Here is an 18161-nt window from a genome sequence, read left to right on the forward strand (position 1 = left end):
GCCGAGACAAACATTATAAATGCTTGTTATTCTCACTATATCCTGTTTTTTTAATCTCCTCTTCCTGTTATATATATTGTTGCAGGCCGGGGGTCGGGTGAGAAGACCACCAGGGGGAAAAGCTATCTCGGGTTCCCACCAGACTCCCCGGAATTGCAGGCCATCGCACACGGATAATTCTGTGACGCGGCGGGTCGCTAACCGACTGTGAACACCAATAACTCAATCACGTGACCTAGGGTCCTCCTGTCTTTGGGTTAATCGGGTTACCTAATTCATCACGTGACCTAATTACCGGGGGACACGCCCTCGGTACGCCTTGTCCGAACGGTATCACTTTACCAGATTCGATGCAGCCGAGCGATGCTGCCAAGGACGTACTGGCTAAAAGGAACGGATAGTTGGGAATAAAGTCCCAGCTAAGTTAGGATACGGACCATGCTGGATCAATGAAAGAAGACAAAAACAAGCTGGGAAGATTTCTGCAAAGATTTATTACAGGCAGGCGAGGAAAGATATGTGGCACAGTGAATGTTGTTTATTGTTGTGGTGTGAAGCACATAAAGGAAGAAATGTGAGAGGTGCAGCAACAATACAAGCAACTTACAAAAGCAGACACAGAGCAGAGATATCCCGATATAATTCTTGTACAATCTGAACTTAAGCAAGGACAGCCACGAGGACACACATATATACACACACGCACGCACGCACACACACACACGAAGAGGAGTTAATGAAGATAAAAAGGAGAGGAGATGAGGCTAACGGTCTCTCAATACCTTGCAGGATTGCCCGACCATGCCACCAATACGTTTTGGGGGGATTCTCCGCTGGGCGATACCTCCCTGACAGCTGGGGCATCGTCTCTTGCTTCATGGCACTCATGCAGCTAGCATCGGTCCAGAGAATGAGACGCGACCGTTGGGCGTGAAGGGAGGAACTTGGGAGGAGTCAGAAGCCAATGTGCGGAGAGAGACGACGAGGCGGTGAATAAAGCGGAGTCAGCAGGCGAATTGGAAGGTTGTCGATACCAAGCCAGACAGAATGAGCCGACGGGAATAAAGACAGGAACGATGGGCAGGAACGCCACTTGAACGATGACTAGCGGCTCCGCGACGCATCCTTTTATAGATCCCATGGTGCGGGTGGGGGTGACAACCCGAAGCGATGTGTCGTCATCCGAATAGGGCGCTCTGATTGGGCCCTGGCAGCTCCACTTTACTTCGGGCCAGATGGTTCCAAGCTGCGGAATCGTCTCGCTCCGAGAACCGTGACGCGAATCGCCCTGTGCCGAACTCCGTGATATGAATCGCCCTGCGCCGAACTCCGTGATATGAATCGCCCTGCGCCGAACTCCGTGATATGAATCGCCCTGCGCCGAACTCCGTGATATGAATCGCCCTGCGCCGAACTCCGTGATATGAATCGCCCTGCGCCGAACTCCGTGATATGAATCGCCCTGCGCCGAACTCCGTGATATGAATCGCCCTGCGCCGAACTCCGTGATATGAATCGCCCTGCGCCGAACTCCGTGATATGAATCGCCCTGCGCCGAACTCCGTGATATACATCGTCCTGCACCAAACTCCGTGATATGAATCGCCTTGCACCGAACCCCTTAGCATGCCCCGACGACCCGCGGTTGGCGCTGGTCAACGTGCCTGCTCCGTGGTGCGCCACTCGGCCCGAGCGATCCATTTTACTTCGGGCCAGATGGTTCCAAGCTGCGGAATCGTCTTGCTCCGAGAACCGTGACGCGAATCGCCCTGCGCCGAACTCCGTGATATGAATCGCCCTGCGCCGAACTCCGTGATATGAATCGCCCTGCGCCGAACTCCGTGATATGAATCGCCCTGCGCCGAACTCCGTGATATGAATCGCCCTGCGCCGAACTCCGTGATATGAATCGCCCTGCGCCGAACTCCGTGATATGAATCGCCCTGCGCCGAACTCCGTGATATACATCGTCCTGCACCAAACTCCGTGATATGAATCGCCTTGCACCGAACCCCTTAGCATGCCCCGACGACCCGCGGTTGGCGCTGGTCAACGTGCCTGCTCCGTGGTGCGCCACTCGGCCCGAGCGATCCACTTTACTTCGGGCCAGATGGTTCCAAGCTGCGGAATCGTCTTGCTCCGAGAACCGTGACGCGAATCGCCCTGCGCCGAACTCCGTGATATGAATCGCCCTGCGCCGAACTCCGTGATATGAATTGCCCTGCGCCGAACTCCGTGATATGAATCGCCCTGCGCCGAACTCCGTGATATGAATCGCCCTGCGCCGAACTCCGTGATATGAATCGCCCTGCGCCGAACTCCGTGATATACATCGTCCTGCACCAAACTCCGTGATATGAATCGCCTTGCACCGAACCCCTTAGCATGCCCCGACGACCCGCGGTTGGCGCTGGTCAACGTGCCTGCTCCGTGGTGCGCCACTCGGCCCGAGCGATCCATTTTACTTCGGGCCAGATGGTTCCAAGCTGCGGAATCGTCTTGCTCCGAGAACCGTGACGCGAATCGCCCTGCGCCGAACTCCGTGATATGAATCGCCCTGCGCCGAACTCCGTGATATGAATCGCCCTGCGCCGAACTCCGTGATATGAATCGCCCTGCGCCGAACTCCGTGATATGAATCGCCCTGCGCCGAACTCCGTGATATGAATCGCCCTGCGCCGAACTCCGTGATATACATCGTCCTGCACCAAACTCCGTGATATGAATCGCCTTGCACCGAACCCCTTAGCATGCCCCGACGACCCGCGGTTGGCGCTGGTCAACGTGCCTGCTCCGTGGTGCGCCACTCGGCCCGAGCGATCCACTTTACTTCGGGCCAGATGGTTCCAAGCTGCGGAATCGTCTTGCTCCGAGAACCGTGACGCGAATCGCCCTGCGCCGAACTCCGTGATATGAATCGCCCTGCGCCGAACTCCGTGATATGAATTGCCCTGCGCCGAACTCCGTGATATGAATCGCCCTGCGCCGAACTCCGTGATATGAATCGCCCTGCGCCGAACTCCGTGATATGAATCGCCCTGCGCCGAACTCCGTGATATGAATCGCCCTGCGCCGAACTCCGTGATATGAATCGCCCTGCGCCGAACTCCGTGATATGAATCGCCCTGCGCCGAACTCCGTGATATGAATCGCCCTGCGCCGAACTCCGTGATATGAATCGCCCTGCGCCGAACTCCGTGATATGAATCGCCCTGCGCCGAACTCCGTGATATGAATCGCCCTGCGCCGAACTCCGTGATATGAATCGCCCTGCGCCGAACTCCGTGATATGAATCGCCCTGCGCCGAACTCCGTGATATGAATCGCCCTGCGCCGAACTCCGTGATATGAATCGCCCTGCGCCGAACTCCGTGATATGAATCGTCCTGCGCCGAACTCCGTGATATGAATCGTCCTGCATCGAACTCCGTGATATGAATCGCCTTGCACCGAACCCCTTAGCATGCCCCGACGACCCGCGGTTGGCGCTGGTCAACGTGCCTGCTCCGTGGTGTGCCACTCGGCCCGAGCGATCCAGCCGCACAGCATGCCTCTGCCTGGTAGCAGCTGCATCGAGGCGGAGGTGCGGGAGGATGTCTGCCATCCACGGGAGACATTTGTGGCCGTCGTGGTGAGTGAAGACCGACTGGAAGACGTTATTGTAACCCCATGCGCAGACCCGACCAAAGAAGTGTTATTCGTGCCCCGTTCTGTACGATGATAAAGTTTCACGGGCTGTGCGCGAGTCCATTGTACACGTGGTCAGCACACGGGTCCGCCCGCCGTCGAGCATCGTGTTCGTGGTTATCAGAGGTGGTGGAATGAACGGTGCCATCCCTGATTGTATGTTTTCTGCATTTAGCGTATTATTTCTTCTGCACATGTTCCGTGCAGCGAGGGCATCGTGTTGGATATCCTTTCTATTTTGTCTGCCCAGTGGGTGGAAATTACCGCTGCATGTGCGTTTGGCATTTTGTTCCTTTTGGTCCCACGGCATGGCTGCGGTTTCTGCAGATGGGTGCCCGTGTATAATGCCTGCTTGACCTTCGCGAGGACCCATCTCACAGAGAAGGGCGCGATCGTGGCTGGGATTTACCTCAGGAATAAGAGTAGAAGGTAGAAAAAGAATAGGAATGAGTTCAGAGATTTAATCAGACCTAACTATGAGATTTACACAACGCACTGTCCTGTTCGACCTACTAGACAAGAAGGAAGGGACTATCTGAATGTACATTAATGAAATAACTGACTGGGGACCACTGTATGTTAGCTGCTATTGTTGTTAGAGAGATGTGGTTTGCAGAACCGCAACAATATACAGGAGTGCAAATTAACATTTTTATCCACCGGCCAGCAGGGCCGGTCACTAGAAAAAGTTACCGGCCCAGCAGAATTTCTACCGGCCCGATAAAATAAAGACAAAAGTCACAAATTTGATATCAAACACTTTTAATATACTCACTTGTACTATTACAGTACTGTAGGTGGCCTAATTAACTTTGACAGACTCACTGTCTTTATGAACTGGCAAAGAAAAAAAATCATTTATAATGGCAACAAATTCATCACTCAGAGTCACAACAATTCAATCTGATTCAGAATGGGAGAGACAGACTGACTCAGAATCACTCTCAGAGTCACTATCTGACAAATTCTGAGTCAGACTGTCAGGCTGACTTTGGGTGCTACTACATCGAGTGAAGTTGGCCACCTTTGTCTCGGCCCTTTCTTGAGCCACACTTCTACAGCTTGTTTTGGTGTAAACTGGCGAACACTTGCTGCCAACAGCTGAGTGAGCATACGGTCATTCAGGGCATCTGAATTAAGGGTAGATCGAAGGTCACTTTTGATGCGTTTCATGTGACAAAAGCCACGCTCGCATTCAGCTGTTGATGCAGGCAAAGACAACACCAGGTCAATCAAAGCTAGCAGGTTAGGAGATTTGTGTGGGTGATGAGGGGGGGGGCAGGGGGGTTGTGAGTAGTGCTGGGGGGGGCATTTTTGTGGGTGATTTGGTGGTTGTGGGGGGAGGTTGTGGCTGATGGACGATTGGGGGGGGGGGTTGTGGGTGAAGGACGATGGTGGGGCTAGTACTCGTCCACCCAACATCACATATAAACTCACTCATCCACCTAACCTCACCCATCAAACTCACTCATTCACCCAACCTCACCCATTAACCCAACCTCACCCATCAAACTCACTCACTCATTCATCTAACTCACTCATTAACCCAAAAGCCTCATCAAACTCACTGATTCACCTAACCTCACCCATGAAACTCACTCATTCACTCAAATTCACTCATTTAACCAACCTGGGCATGAGAAAATGCGTCCAAACCGCGCCAAACCGTCAAATCTCGCACAATCACGCGTGATTTGGAACAAGATGAAAACAGACAAAATGGCCGCCGCAGAATTGCCGGTGATTTCTACGGACAAAAACAGTAGTTCGAGTTGAGAAAACTAGTAGAGAAGCTCGTACAAATTGGACAAAATAACAGGAATCACCGACGATTTGCCAGCCGGGCAGGTAAGGCAGTATTGTGTACCCGCCCATCACAAAAGTTAGGCGCCATTGGCGACCGTTAATTTGCACCCCTGATATATATATATATATATATATATATATATATATATATATATATATATATATATATATATATATATATATATATATATATATATATATATATATATATATATATATATATATATATATATATATATTACAGAGTCAAGGCTCATGGAAGAGATACTGAATGAACCAGGATGCAAGAGAACAAAGAAACAGCAGGAGAGAGAGAGGTGAAACACCAACAGCAGGGATGAGGGACAAAATAGAGGGAGACTTTGAGAAGTGAGGGATGAGGAAAATAATGAAGAGTAGAGGAGGATGCATTAGGGTGGACAAGATGGATACAGAAGCAAACTAATCTCAGGAAGGAAAAACAGGAAATTTATTAAGAGGTGGGCTTGGGTGGTAATTTATCCATATTTTTTACAATGGTTTTCCCATTGGATGTTATTTTTCTTCTTTTGGGTCTATTAAATATTAAATACAGCTCGTCTACGGAGCTTTAGGTCTTATTCCAACTAAAAATGTAATTCAAACAGATTGCAGCAAGAGGTGGTAGTTTTCTTTTTATTCTCCCACGGTGTCACTGAAAGGCTGAAAACTAAGCATTCTTGTCACAGGGTATTCATTAAATTCATGAGTCATGGTTTCACCAAGTCGAACCTTTGTTCCAGCAACGTATTAAAAAAAAAAATCATGAAAAGAGTCACAGACAATATTCAATATGAAAGGCCAATGGGACTATTTTCTGGGATCCAAGATGATTGCAGGAGTGTATTTTCAGAGATACCTCCATAAACTTGGAGCAATGATTAATTGAGGTACCGAGTCCTCATTCACAATGACGTATCGAGACATTAAAAGAGGCCAAGTATGGCCAAGGACATCGCCGAGGCTTAGTGGAACGTATTCTTCCACGATACAGGATAAACCCAGTCCCTGCAGACAAGCAACTTTTTGGTCCTTCAAATGTTCTTTGTGGATAATGTTATTGAAATGGGAATGCCATCGTGAATGAATACTGTTCACAAAATGGTGATGATAAATCTTTTCAAGTTGAATGCGTTCGCACTTTCGGTTCTTGCAAATGTCACACTGCTGTTTCGTAGGCAGCACGTCTCACCATTGAGTGCGCCAACCCTTGGATGGACACTAAAAGCTGGGTATCCCATCTTAAAGCATTAGTTGGCGGATATGAAAAATTTCACGGTGTCTTTCAGCGAAGAGTCGGCAAGTTATTGCCGGCAACCTGAGCAGATTTCAAAACTCCGTCCTAATCTACAAGGGCCGCTGTATCGGCAGCACAGCCACGTAGCAGCCATCTGCTGCGCATATTCAGAAAAGAACAAGCACATTAAAAAAAAAGAGTGAACATTGTTTAAAACTGATAAACATTCTTGAAGATGATCAGTCTCTTAAACTTCTGGTCTCACAATCAGCTTTGACCTATCCTTAGTTAACCATATACTGCATATCAAATTTGGCCACCAAAGCCAACCATAGATTGTGTTGTCCTCCCTCCATCATGTGAAGTCATTGATTTGTAAAACCTAAACTTCCCAAAGCCTACAAAGGCCTTTGATCCGAGCTAAATTAAGTGCTCCCCATGGGTGATGCCTCCATTTCATAACTGTCTTTCCGAGAGGATGTGGAATCCAAAGTTCTCAATGTAAATGACATTTTAACATTGCTGGCAGGTTGGTGGTCTGTCTTATACCACCTCCTTTTGGTCTTACAACCTCTGTCCTTTCAGTCTTCTCCCCCCCCCACACACACACACCCCCAACCCTCCGGGTTTCTGCACAGCGCACGTGGTCTGCCAGTAATCCCCTCCTGGTAAAACTCCCAAATCTAGAATCACTGCCCACCTTCACTCATTCATTCCTTTTTCTTTTTCCTGCCATGCCAATTTCTTCACTCTCTTAAATCTCATTCTCTACAGGGCTTCAAAACAGCTACTTACCACCATCTCTGATCACCCACCCCCAACCCTCATCCACAAACATGATATTTTCTACCCCCATCAACCCTCCCCAAATCTACCCTTTTCTTTCCAAGTTATTGCCTTTTCCTCCATCACCATCTTGTTTGTTTTGTTCCATTTTTGTTTCATCCCTGGTTTTCCATTCCTCTCTTTGCTATGCGTGACCTTGTCTCCAGTTTGCTCATGCCCGTGTCCTCCCCCCCTCCCCTTGACCTCATTCTTCCCCATACCCATTCTGCCTCCAAGTATCTCTCCAGTGCCCTTGGGCGCACACGAGCGATAAAGCACGTTTTATATCATAATCCATAATCCAGTTGATTCACAATCCCATTATCTTAGGAAGCCGATTCCTCTGAAGGTGCTGAAGATCTTGTGAAAGTTTTAAAAAATAACTTTAAAAACTCCAAATTCACTCCATGAGGCTAACATCACTCAGAAAAATAAAAGCCTCAGACAATGAACCCATCTGAAACCTTGCCGTTGGTGTATTTCCTTCCTTTCCACTACGTTCATGTTATGTTATGTTATGATGTTCTGAGTTACACGTGTACCTGTTGTGACGTTGTAGGGTGCAGGATGGAATTTAAAAACTTACAGGGGAAAACTTTCACCTGCAGTGTGCTCAGGTGTGCTATGAAGCTTGCTGTCTCTTCCACCAGCTTCGAAAATATCAAAATCAAATAAAATCGTGATTTATAATGTACATTCTGAAAAGAGTAAGCCATTACGTATGTACCCTGGCCAAATTTGAAATTCCTGTCCTGTTCTCGGGTGCATTGCGTCATTAGCATCGTCACACTCGACAAATTATGCAAAGCAGTGGCAGTGCTGCAAAAATTGTGAATGAATGCACTGAAGAGACCGACAGGATGTCCATCGAGGTACCCCAACTGTGGTGGAAGCAAGGAGAAGCTGACGTTTCGGGCGCTAACCCTTCATTGGAGTCAAACTGTCGATTCCATCCATTTGTGCTGCCTGTCTGCCGGCGCAGATCCACACGAACCTTCACGAGCAAGACTTGTTCTTCATTCTACTATTGATGAATGTACTTCATTATTTTTAAAAAAAAAATATTTCATCGTAACAATAATGGTACGAACGTAAAAACATCCAGCCAGCAAGGGCAGAAATCAGATGATATTCTCAAAGACATTTTGAGCCATTTTTGCATCACCATGATTGCCGGCACTCAATCCATCATGAGGTGCAATGTATCATGACTCAGGCCTTGGCTTTATTGTGCCATTACGAAGCCGAGTATTGATAATTCGGTGTTCTTTTTCCATGCTCGATTCCCTGCTCCAACAGAATATGCCTTCATCCAGTGTCTATTCATTTCATGCATGAAAAGTAGAGGTAACTAACGAAATGATTTACAATTTACATGGTGCGTGTTCGCAGATTCGTTTCCCTCCGAGGAGCGGAAATTGACAGCAATAGACAATCTTCAATGAGAGAAGAAAAAAGAAAAAATTGAAAGGAGAAAAGAGAGAGCAAGGTTGGGTTAAACCATGATAAGGATAATAAATTTTAACAAGAAATGTTAAGATATCAAAAGAGCACATGAAAAACAGAGTGAGATGAGAACAGCTAAGCACTCAGTCGGGCGCATGCCAATGCCAGGGTGGACAGTGAAAGGTTGGATCTGGATCCGGACCTGAACCAAAAGCTAATCAGCTTATTCTTGTCACCTACCCAACTTATCCATTAAGTTTTATCATAACTCGTCTGCAACTTTCTGTGATATCATGCTATATATCATTTTTCATCCCATCTATCAATGGTGAAGAATCACTTTTAAAAAACAAATAATTCTTGCATCCAGCTCCACATTCGGATCTTCACCATAATTGAAACAATTCTTCCTTGTCACACACCGAACCTGTCCACCAAATTTCAGCTGGATCCGTCAACAACTTTTTGAGATATCATATAATGTCACAGACAAACAAACAGGTGAAAACATAACATCCGTCCACCTTCGGTAGTGGAGGTAATCATCTACTGATTGGATTGGTCTGTTTAATGCTCCCATTTGATTCCAGAAATGCTGACACTGGGATCCTAGCTTCAAATACTGTACACTATTTGATATGTATTTATCCGTGGTCTTCTAATAGACGTTGCAATTCATGCAAAAGTGCAATGACGTCGACAAATATCTTTCTCTTCCAAGCGATTCATGTGCAAGCTCCTCCATGAGGAAAATAAAAGCCTCGGATAATGAAGCCATTTTAAATTATCCACACACATCAGAGAAGGGATTAAATGTAACTGATCAAATTATATTCTTATGAGCTTTGATCAAGGCATGTGAAATTACCATGAAGTGAAAATTAAAGGCTCCTCGATAGCTCATTCCACAAGCATGTCTTTGCATGATCACTCGCAGCTTCACCTCTTAATTTGCTACAATTTTGGAAAACAAAACTTCCCAAGGGTTTACATTGCAAACACGAAAACACTCAACACATTGGAGAGACTGGAAAATTGGATAACCCAAACTCGAGGAAGAAAATCGCATCAACACATTCTCATAATTATCAATGCAGATGCACATGCCCCGTTCTTCCCCCCTCCACGCACATATCCCACCCCTTCCCATCTTCACACACACACCCCACCCCTTCCCCTTCCACACACACCCCCACCCCTTCCCATCTTTACACACACCCCTACCTCTTCCCATATTCACAGACACACCCTGGCCCTTCCCTCGTTTACGCACATCCCCTCCCTTTCCCTCTGCCCTCCATGCACACTCCTCACCCCTAAAATCTCCACACACACTCTGCCCTCCCCCTCTTCGCACAAGCTCTTCCCGCTTCGACGTACACCACGCCCCCCCTTTCCATGCACAAGCCCGGCACCCTTTATACACAAGCTCCACCCCTCCCTCCTCCACACGCAAGCCCCACCTCACCCTGCCCCCTTGACGCACACGACCAGCCCTTCCCCCTCCAAGCACATGCCCCGCCATTCCCCCTCCACGCACATGCCCCGCCCTTTCCTCCTCCACGCACATGCCCCGCCCTTCCTCCCTCCAAGCATATGCCCCGCCCTTCCCCCTCCACGCACATGCCCCGCCCTTCCTCCCTCCACGCACATGCCCCGCCCTTCCCCCTCCACGCACATGCCCCGCCCTTCCCCCTCCATGCACATGCCCCACCCTTCCCCCCTCCACGCACATGCCCCACCATTCCCCCTTCACGCACATGCCCCACCATTCCCCCTTCACGCACATGCCCCACCCTTCCCCCTTCACGCACATGCCCCACCCTTCCCCCCTACACGTACATGCCCCACCCTTCCCCCCTTCATGCACATGCCCCACCCTTCCCCCCTCCACGCACATGCCCCACCCACATGCCCCTTGATATATTATCATATAAAGTGGCGTTTGATTCAAGTTATTCATATGCAGTAATACATACCTTAAATAAAAGTAATGATTAAACAAGTTTGAATAAGGATATTGCATTGCTGTGTTGACTGACTGTCTGGAACCAACTTTGAAGTTGTGGGTTCATTGAGGTTGAGTAATCTACTGATGTGGATCTGTGACTGGAGTTGTGGATCTGCCGTTTGGAGAGGTTCTGGGCTGAAAGGATCGAAAGCTCGATGAAAAATGGTGCCCAGCTGATGATCCGGGCAGTTGGGAAATCGGTCAATTGCTTGTAAGTTAAGGTTATAACTTCAAATAAAATAGCTTTTGTAAGTACACACACACACATTGTGTGTGTGTGTGTGTGTGTGTGTGTGTGTGTGTGTGTGTGTGTGTGTGTGTGTGTGTGTGTGTGTGTGTGTGTGTGTGTGTGTGTGTGTGTGTGTGTGTGTGTGTGTGTGTGTATGTCTGGCTTCCTTCTTGGGATTACTCTATTTAAATGATTTGGATTATCCGTTCATCTATGTGCTCCATTTGTATCCAGTTGTTACCCTACCATCCCACTGTTAATGTTACCCTTTAACCTCCGTTACCTTAACCTAGTACGAGTCAAGATTCGACATTTTTAAAGTCACATTCAGCTCCTCCAAGGTGCTTTATTTTCACATTTCATTCAAACAAGGCAATTACTCGTGTAAACAAGAGTGCTCCTCACAATTCCAAATCAATAATAATGGAGCAAGTATTCATTTTGCATGAAAGTATGGTGGAATGTTGACCGACTCCTATCCACCGTGTGTGCTCCACACATGCCCCCTTCTGATCACCCCCCCCTCCCATTATATTACCCCAATCTCCTTCCTGTGTATTTCCCTTTGCTCCTCACTACTCCCACATTGCACACTCCTTTCTCTTTATAGTGTAGTCGTTCCTTATCTTCCTTTACTCAATGAACTTTTTTTCCAGTTTATCCCCCCCACCCCCACCCTCACACCCTGTTTCTACTGCCTGTGGGATTGTGAATCAATAATATTCGAGGTCGAGGAGTCAGGATCGAAAGACATATTCCAAGTATTTGACCATTTATGTACATATGTCATAAATAGATGGTTCTGCAATGCAAAAGCAAAAAAAAAAAAAAAACGACATACTTTCAGAATTCAGCTGTTTTTTTTATTTTTTGGATACATCGTCGAGGCTCATGGAAGAGCCATCACACTGAACAGATCAGGATGTAACAAACAAAAACAGGACGCAAGACATGCATGGAGAAGGAAACTCCAAGGAGGAAATACTGGAGAATTTGGGGGGGTTAACAAGGGTAGAAAAGATCATGGATTTGGATTGGGAATGATCTGAGATGGCAGTGAATGGATGTCTTGAAAAACTGGAGGGGGGAATGAGATTGAAGAGAATGTGGAAGTTGGTTCCACAGGTGGGTAAAAGAGGACAAATGAGTGGAGGTGAGCATGGATCCTGGATTTAGGTCGTTTCACCAGAAGAGGGTTGATGGTGGACTATGTGAGCCATGCAGAAACCTGGGGAGGACAAAGCACGGAAAAAGCAGAGGGTACAAGACCAGAAAGGAGGCGGAAGAAGACAGAGACCACCGACCTGTCTGCAATGACGAAGTGATAAGCCCACAGACTCAGCTTTATCACAGGAGATTCCAATAATCTTGAAGGCCTTGGTTTCCATGGTGTAAAGCTGAGAAAGATGTGAGGCAGGGGAGCCAGCCAACCTATAAGGGAGAACAGTACTCCATCATGCTGTGGATGCCAGCCTTGTAGGTGGATAGGGGTTCAAGTGTGCCAAGGAATGACTTTGTACGACGGAGGATGGCAGGTCGGCAGTTGACTTTGGAAGCCAAACATTGAAATGTGGTTTGACCAAAAACGATCATGGCTGATAGTGAGATCCAGGAGTTTGAACAACTGTACTTCCTCAAGAAGATTTTTACCTGCGACGTGTCACAGGTCTACAAGAGCTCCACAAGGTTGTTGTTGTTGTTGTTGTTGTTGTTGTTAAGAAAGTAGATTGGGGGGGGGGGTGGCAAGATGGTCCTTTCAGAGAGAGGGAGAGAGAGAGAGAGAGAGTTTGAGATTTTTCAGGATTGAAAGACATATCCCAAGTGCTTGATTTTTGTCAAGGTCTGAAGAGAGGGAAGACGCTGTCGCCTGCCTCTCTTAAGGATGAGGGACGTCATGGTAGAGATTGGAGTCATCAACAAAGAGACGAAGATGATTTCCCAGAGTCAGAGAGATCATTGATGAAAATTAGAAATAGGACTGGGCCCAGAACACTGCCTGGGGCATTCCAGCCTTGACAGGGAGAGGGGATGAAAGCTGAGAAAAAAAAAATCATATAACCCACAAATAGATAACGATAATAATTTAAAAATAGCCTCAGGAAAATGTTACATAATGAAACTGCCATATTCTAAACACAGCTCAGTGCTTATGCAGGTAACGTTGAAAATCTAAATCTGATTCATTATATTCAGAAGCGCTGGAATGTGTACAAGTTCAAAGGGCTAACAGATCGACCATGTGTTGATTTTCCATGGTAAGAAAATAAAGTTTCTCCCATCTAGCCTGGACCAGCACAGGAAACCAATAAAAGGGTAAATTATTATAAAAGTATCCTAAAATGAACAATACTAATGGTATTGGATGAGTGATGATTTTCAAAACTTCAAGGTGGAGACAAAACATCAACAAGGGCTGTGGGGGCAACATAAATGCACATAACTAAAGTAGAAAGCATCCCAAAATGCAACGGCCATCCTCTTCCCCTATGTACTCAAAGTAAACTTGACGAAAACAACATCTAAGAAAAACTGTGACTTTGCTGTTCGACATTTTGACCCAATTATTAATTTGTCTTCTCCATATTCTCATAATAAAGGTTTGTTGAAGAATTGATGACAAAAGCTCAAATGGTAAAAAAAAAGAAGTAATGAACTGGACAGACAGACAGACACAGAAGCCATTGCAAATACTCCGTCTCCCTCTGTGCCGGCAGACAGGCTAACAAACAGTTACCCAAGAGCAAGCGGTACAAGCAACAGTTTGATAAATCTCAAACAAACATAATAAAGAATGAGATACTAGCATTTATGGGTTGTTCTGTGGAACTGAACCCAACAGAAAACTGAAACAAATATTTTACGTTCTGAAGGAGTGACAGCAGGCAGCATTGCATTGTGGCAGGAACATTGAGCCAATTACGCCGCCTGCAATTGTGGATGTTAATGTGCCGGTTACCCATGGTATTGTTTTTACTCATGATGATGTTGATGATGATTTATATCTCGGCCATTGAATTAATATTGGGTGGGGTTGACTCAGCCTGTCATCCTTACCGAGGTTGGCAAAATGAGTACCAGCTTGCTGGGATGATCGAGCCATTCGAGTATCCTGCGTCGGAGTGGCGACCTATCCAGGATTGTGCCCAATTAGCCCAGGAGACTGCTTCAGCAGCACCTACGCTCTGTACAGAGTATGATCCCAATGGATGGATGGATGATTTATATACAGGATTTGAATGCCCATCCCATGATACCTTGACAGCATTGAAAAGTCAAACACAAGGTAAAGACTAAATTATCATGTCATCTCCAACCTAGCAGAGTTTTTAAAGTTTTAAGTAGCAAGTTAGTAGCTGAATAGCTGAGTATATTTTTGAAGTTAAGCTTAGGATGAAAATTATTGTGAATGGCCCAGCTAAGTTAAGAACAACAATCTTATCATGTGAAAGGTTCATGGAATTTTGTTATTTCTAGAACAATCAATCTAAATCCTACAAAAGGAGGCTTATAGTGAGATATGAACTCACCCCCACTAGGATGCAACCAAGAGGCCTTCAACTCCTAACAATACTGAATGACATGAGAACGTTAAGTGTGTTAAATTATATTGCAGGTAAAATTAACAGATAGACCTTTAATGTACAAAATGGAAGCTCATGGAAGAACAAAAAGTGCTAAGTGATCGAACAGTGGGGTGGTGAAGAAACAGAGCGACACAAACAAGAGGGTGGACATAGACGAGGAGAGAGAGGGAGAAAGATAGCAACCTACAGCTATGACATGGGAAAGATAATCCACAAGTGCATGTGGGAAAGTTAATGGAGGTTGAAACAAAGACAGAAAAAGGATGGAAGATGGCATGAGATGGTGGTGTACTGCAGTCTTGAGGTCCTGGAGGGAAGAGTGAAATCGAAAAGCCTCAGGAAGACAGTTTCCCAAGCAGAAGAGGAACAAAAGAGGTGGGGTATTCGGAAAGCCTCAATTTTAAAAGTTTAATTTTAAGGGGGTGATTGGAAGAATGTATCCATCCTAGAGCTGCTGAGGATTATTCGAGGGATGAAAGAGAAGAGTGGTAACAATAAAACAGAGAGGCCATTGACCTGTCCGTGATGCGAGAGCAACAGGCCTTATGCCTCAGCCTCATTATGTGAGATGCCAATAATGTTGAGAGCTTTAGAAATCCACAGATTACAGGAGAGACATATGTCATGCAGAAGTCCCAGCCCATAGAGGAGAGCAGTATGCCATTGAACTATGGACAGAGGCCTTGTGGACTGGGAGTAGTTCTGATCTTTCAAGGAAATACCTGGAACAATAGAGGATGTCCAGCCTGCAGCTATCTTTGAAGGCCAGTTTTGCTATATGGACAGTCTAGGAGGGATCATGGCTGATGGTGAAGTCCAGAAATTGAAGAAACTCAACCTCTTCTACTGGATGACCATGGAATAAAATGATAAGTGGGTTCATTTAATGACCCTTCCAGAGCGATAATGTGAGACTGTGAGATCTGCCGGGATTGAAACACATGTTGCATTTATCTAACCAGCAAATAATCAATTCCAGATCAACAGTGAGGCAGCCGCTGTATGACATAATCTGCAAAAAGGAAGGTTTTCCAGAGCATCAGAGATGTCATTTATGTAGATGAAGAACAATAATGGAGGACCCAAGATACTGCCAATTGGCTCACTCCAGCTTTCAATGGAAGAGAAGAGAGTGTTCCATTGATAACAAGAAAAAAGGCAATCAGAGATTGCAGACCCTCACCAGAACTTCTTTTGAGTGGTATATTTTTTATAGATTTTAGGGTAATATGGCTGCCAACCATGTGACCTATATCATATGTGTGAACTTTTTGTTCCTCATGGGCAGGCAGTCATACGTGTAAAGTTTCACCTCAATTTGTTGAGCCACCTCAGAGAAGATTTTTAAAGGGTTTTTTTTTTTCCAAACAAAATGGTTGCCAAAATCACGTGACCGATGAGGTAATGAATTTTTTTTCTGTGGACCATTTTATCCCTGAAAAATTTTCATACCAATCGGATATGGCGTTTTACATATGCAATTATGATGTCATAATGAGGGCACCTATGACCTCATTAAAAAAATCACACCTTCCCCATGAGGAGTACATGCTACGAGCTAAGTTTCAATTTTTTCCTTGGTGCTGTTTTAGAGATACAGAGGTCCAATTTTTTCCCGTTTTTCCAATATGGCTGCCACACCACGTCACCTATGACATCATAATTACCATCAAAACATTCTACATGAGTAGTCACACCAATGGTGAAAATTTCGTCTCAATCTGACAAGCGATTGCGGATAAAAACACGAAGTTCTGTGTGGACAGACAACCAGACAAACAAACAAACGGACCCAAATACAATGCCCTCTCCTTTGGCGAGGGTAACAATGTGTTCACTGTGTGAGTGGAGGAAGCCTGAAAGCCAATCATTAAGATAGGCTTGTACGTCACAGGCAGCGAGCTTGGCAAGCAAAGCAAAATGTTAAATTGTGTTTAATTCAGCAGATATATCCAGGGAGATGGTCCTAACATCTTGTTTGACATCTTGGGAAGGCAACCAGTGCTGGAAGAGAAGCAGCAACATTTCCAGAGTTGATTGACTGGGTACAGATCCAAACTGATCGGCAAATTTCAGGCTGTTTGAAAAGAAGAAAGATGACATTAACACCAATGAAGGATTCCATGACTTTGCTTGTAAGTATTGGAAGTAAGCTTACTGACCTACAGTTGAGAGGGTCTGTTTTTGCACCGTTCTTGCAGACAGGAGTGATGTTTACCAATTTCAGGGCAAAAGGAAGATGATGTACTGTACATCAGCTGCATGAGGCTTACATCAATTTCATCAACAAAAAGGTTCATTGTTAAATCAATATGAATATGAAGCACAATTATCCAGATGGCCTGTTCCTAAAACATTGTTTTTAGAATTGGGTCATTATGCCGAAAAACTGGAGCAAACTGCACTGAGAGAACACATCTTCTCCAAGAGGAATTACCCAGGATGCTTAACATCAAGGAAGACAGGATAGCTTAGAGAGAGAGTTGTGCTGTACTGTCTAATCTGGGTTTGACTCGACTATAAATTGTTGACCAAGTGTTTCGCAGGCAGAGCAATGCATCAATGAGTGCACCATCAATCAGATGGAAACCGCTGAGAAGGCAATGGCAAACCACCCAGGATAATCCTTGCTCTGGCTTGGTTTCCCTCCCCCCGCCCCCGAAAAAGGTATTTGCATTCTTCTCCGGAACCACACACAAACTTTGATGAAACTTGACCACAACCTTCATCACTGGAGATGGACCAAAGTTTGCTCATGATTTTTTTTTTTTTTCATCAGAGTCGAGGGTGGTTTACGGGGGGGGGGGGAGGGCAGGCGGGGGCTTGCTCACAAAAAATAGGTATTTGCCATAACATTGGTTCATTGGTCGATTTTGCTGATTCTGTCCCACATTGACTTCCTCCTCAGTATCATAATTTTACCAGGTGAGCACCCAGGGGAATTGCCCCTATTTTTCACAAAATTTGTACGAAACATTGATGAGACAGAAAAAAATTAAAATGACCACTGAGAGAGAGATTGGGTGGAGAGGTGGAGAGATGGAGCGAGAGAGACAGAGAGAGAGAGCGAGAGCGAGAGTACTGGATACCCAAGATTTGTTTGGGGGTATCTAATGAAAGGTAGTTGCAAAAGATTTGTGATCACCAGGATAGCTTACTCACTTGAGTTTTTGTATCGTCTCAAAAGCAACTAAATCCTGGGTTTCCGTCAAGTAATCGACAGAACTGGACTGGGTGCATTCAGGGAAATGACCTCTCACACTCTGGGTTTCGAACTGATGACCATCAGATCCTAATCAGAATGGGTCATCCAAAACC

At 46.0% G+C, this 18161-nt stretch overlaps 1 protein-coding gene across 4 annotated transcripts in view; it reads right to left on the reverse strand.

Annotated features, from left to right (window-relative positions):
• LOC147012671 (frizzled-3-like) overlaps window positions 1-18161 on the reverse strand; it is a 75652-nt gene that overhangs the window by 14710 nt on the left and 42781 nt on the right. The window lies entirely within an intron of this gene.

The sequence above is a fragment of the Eptatretus burgeri genome, chromosome 14, assembly GCF_056783735.1.
Source record: "Eptatretus burgeri isolate ZD-2024b chromosome 14, Ebu_testis_v1, whole genome shotgun sequence".
Classification (NCBI taxonomy): domain Eukaryota; kingdom Metazoa; phylum Chordata; class Myxini; order Myxiniformes; family Myxinidae; genus Eptatretus; species Eptatretus burgeri.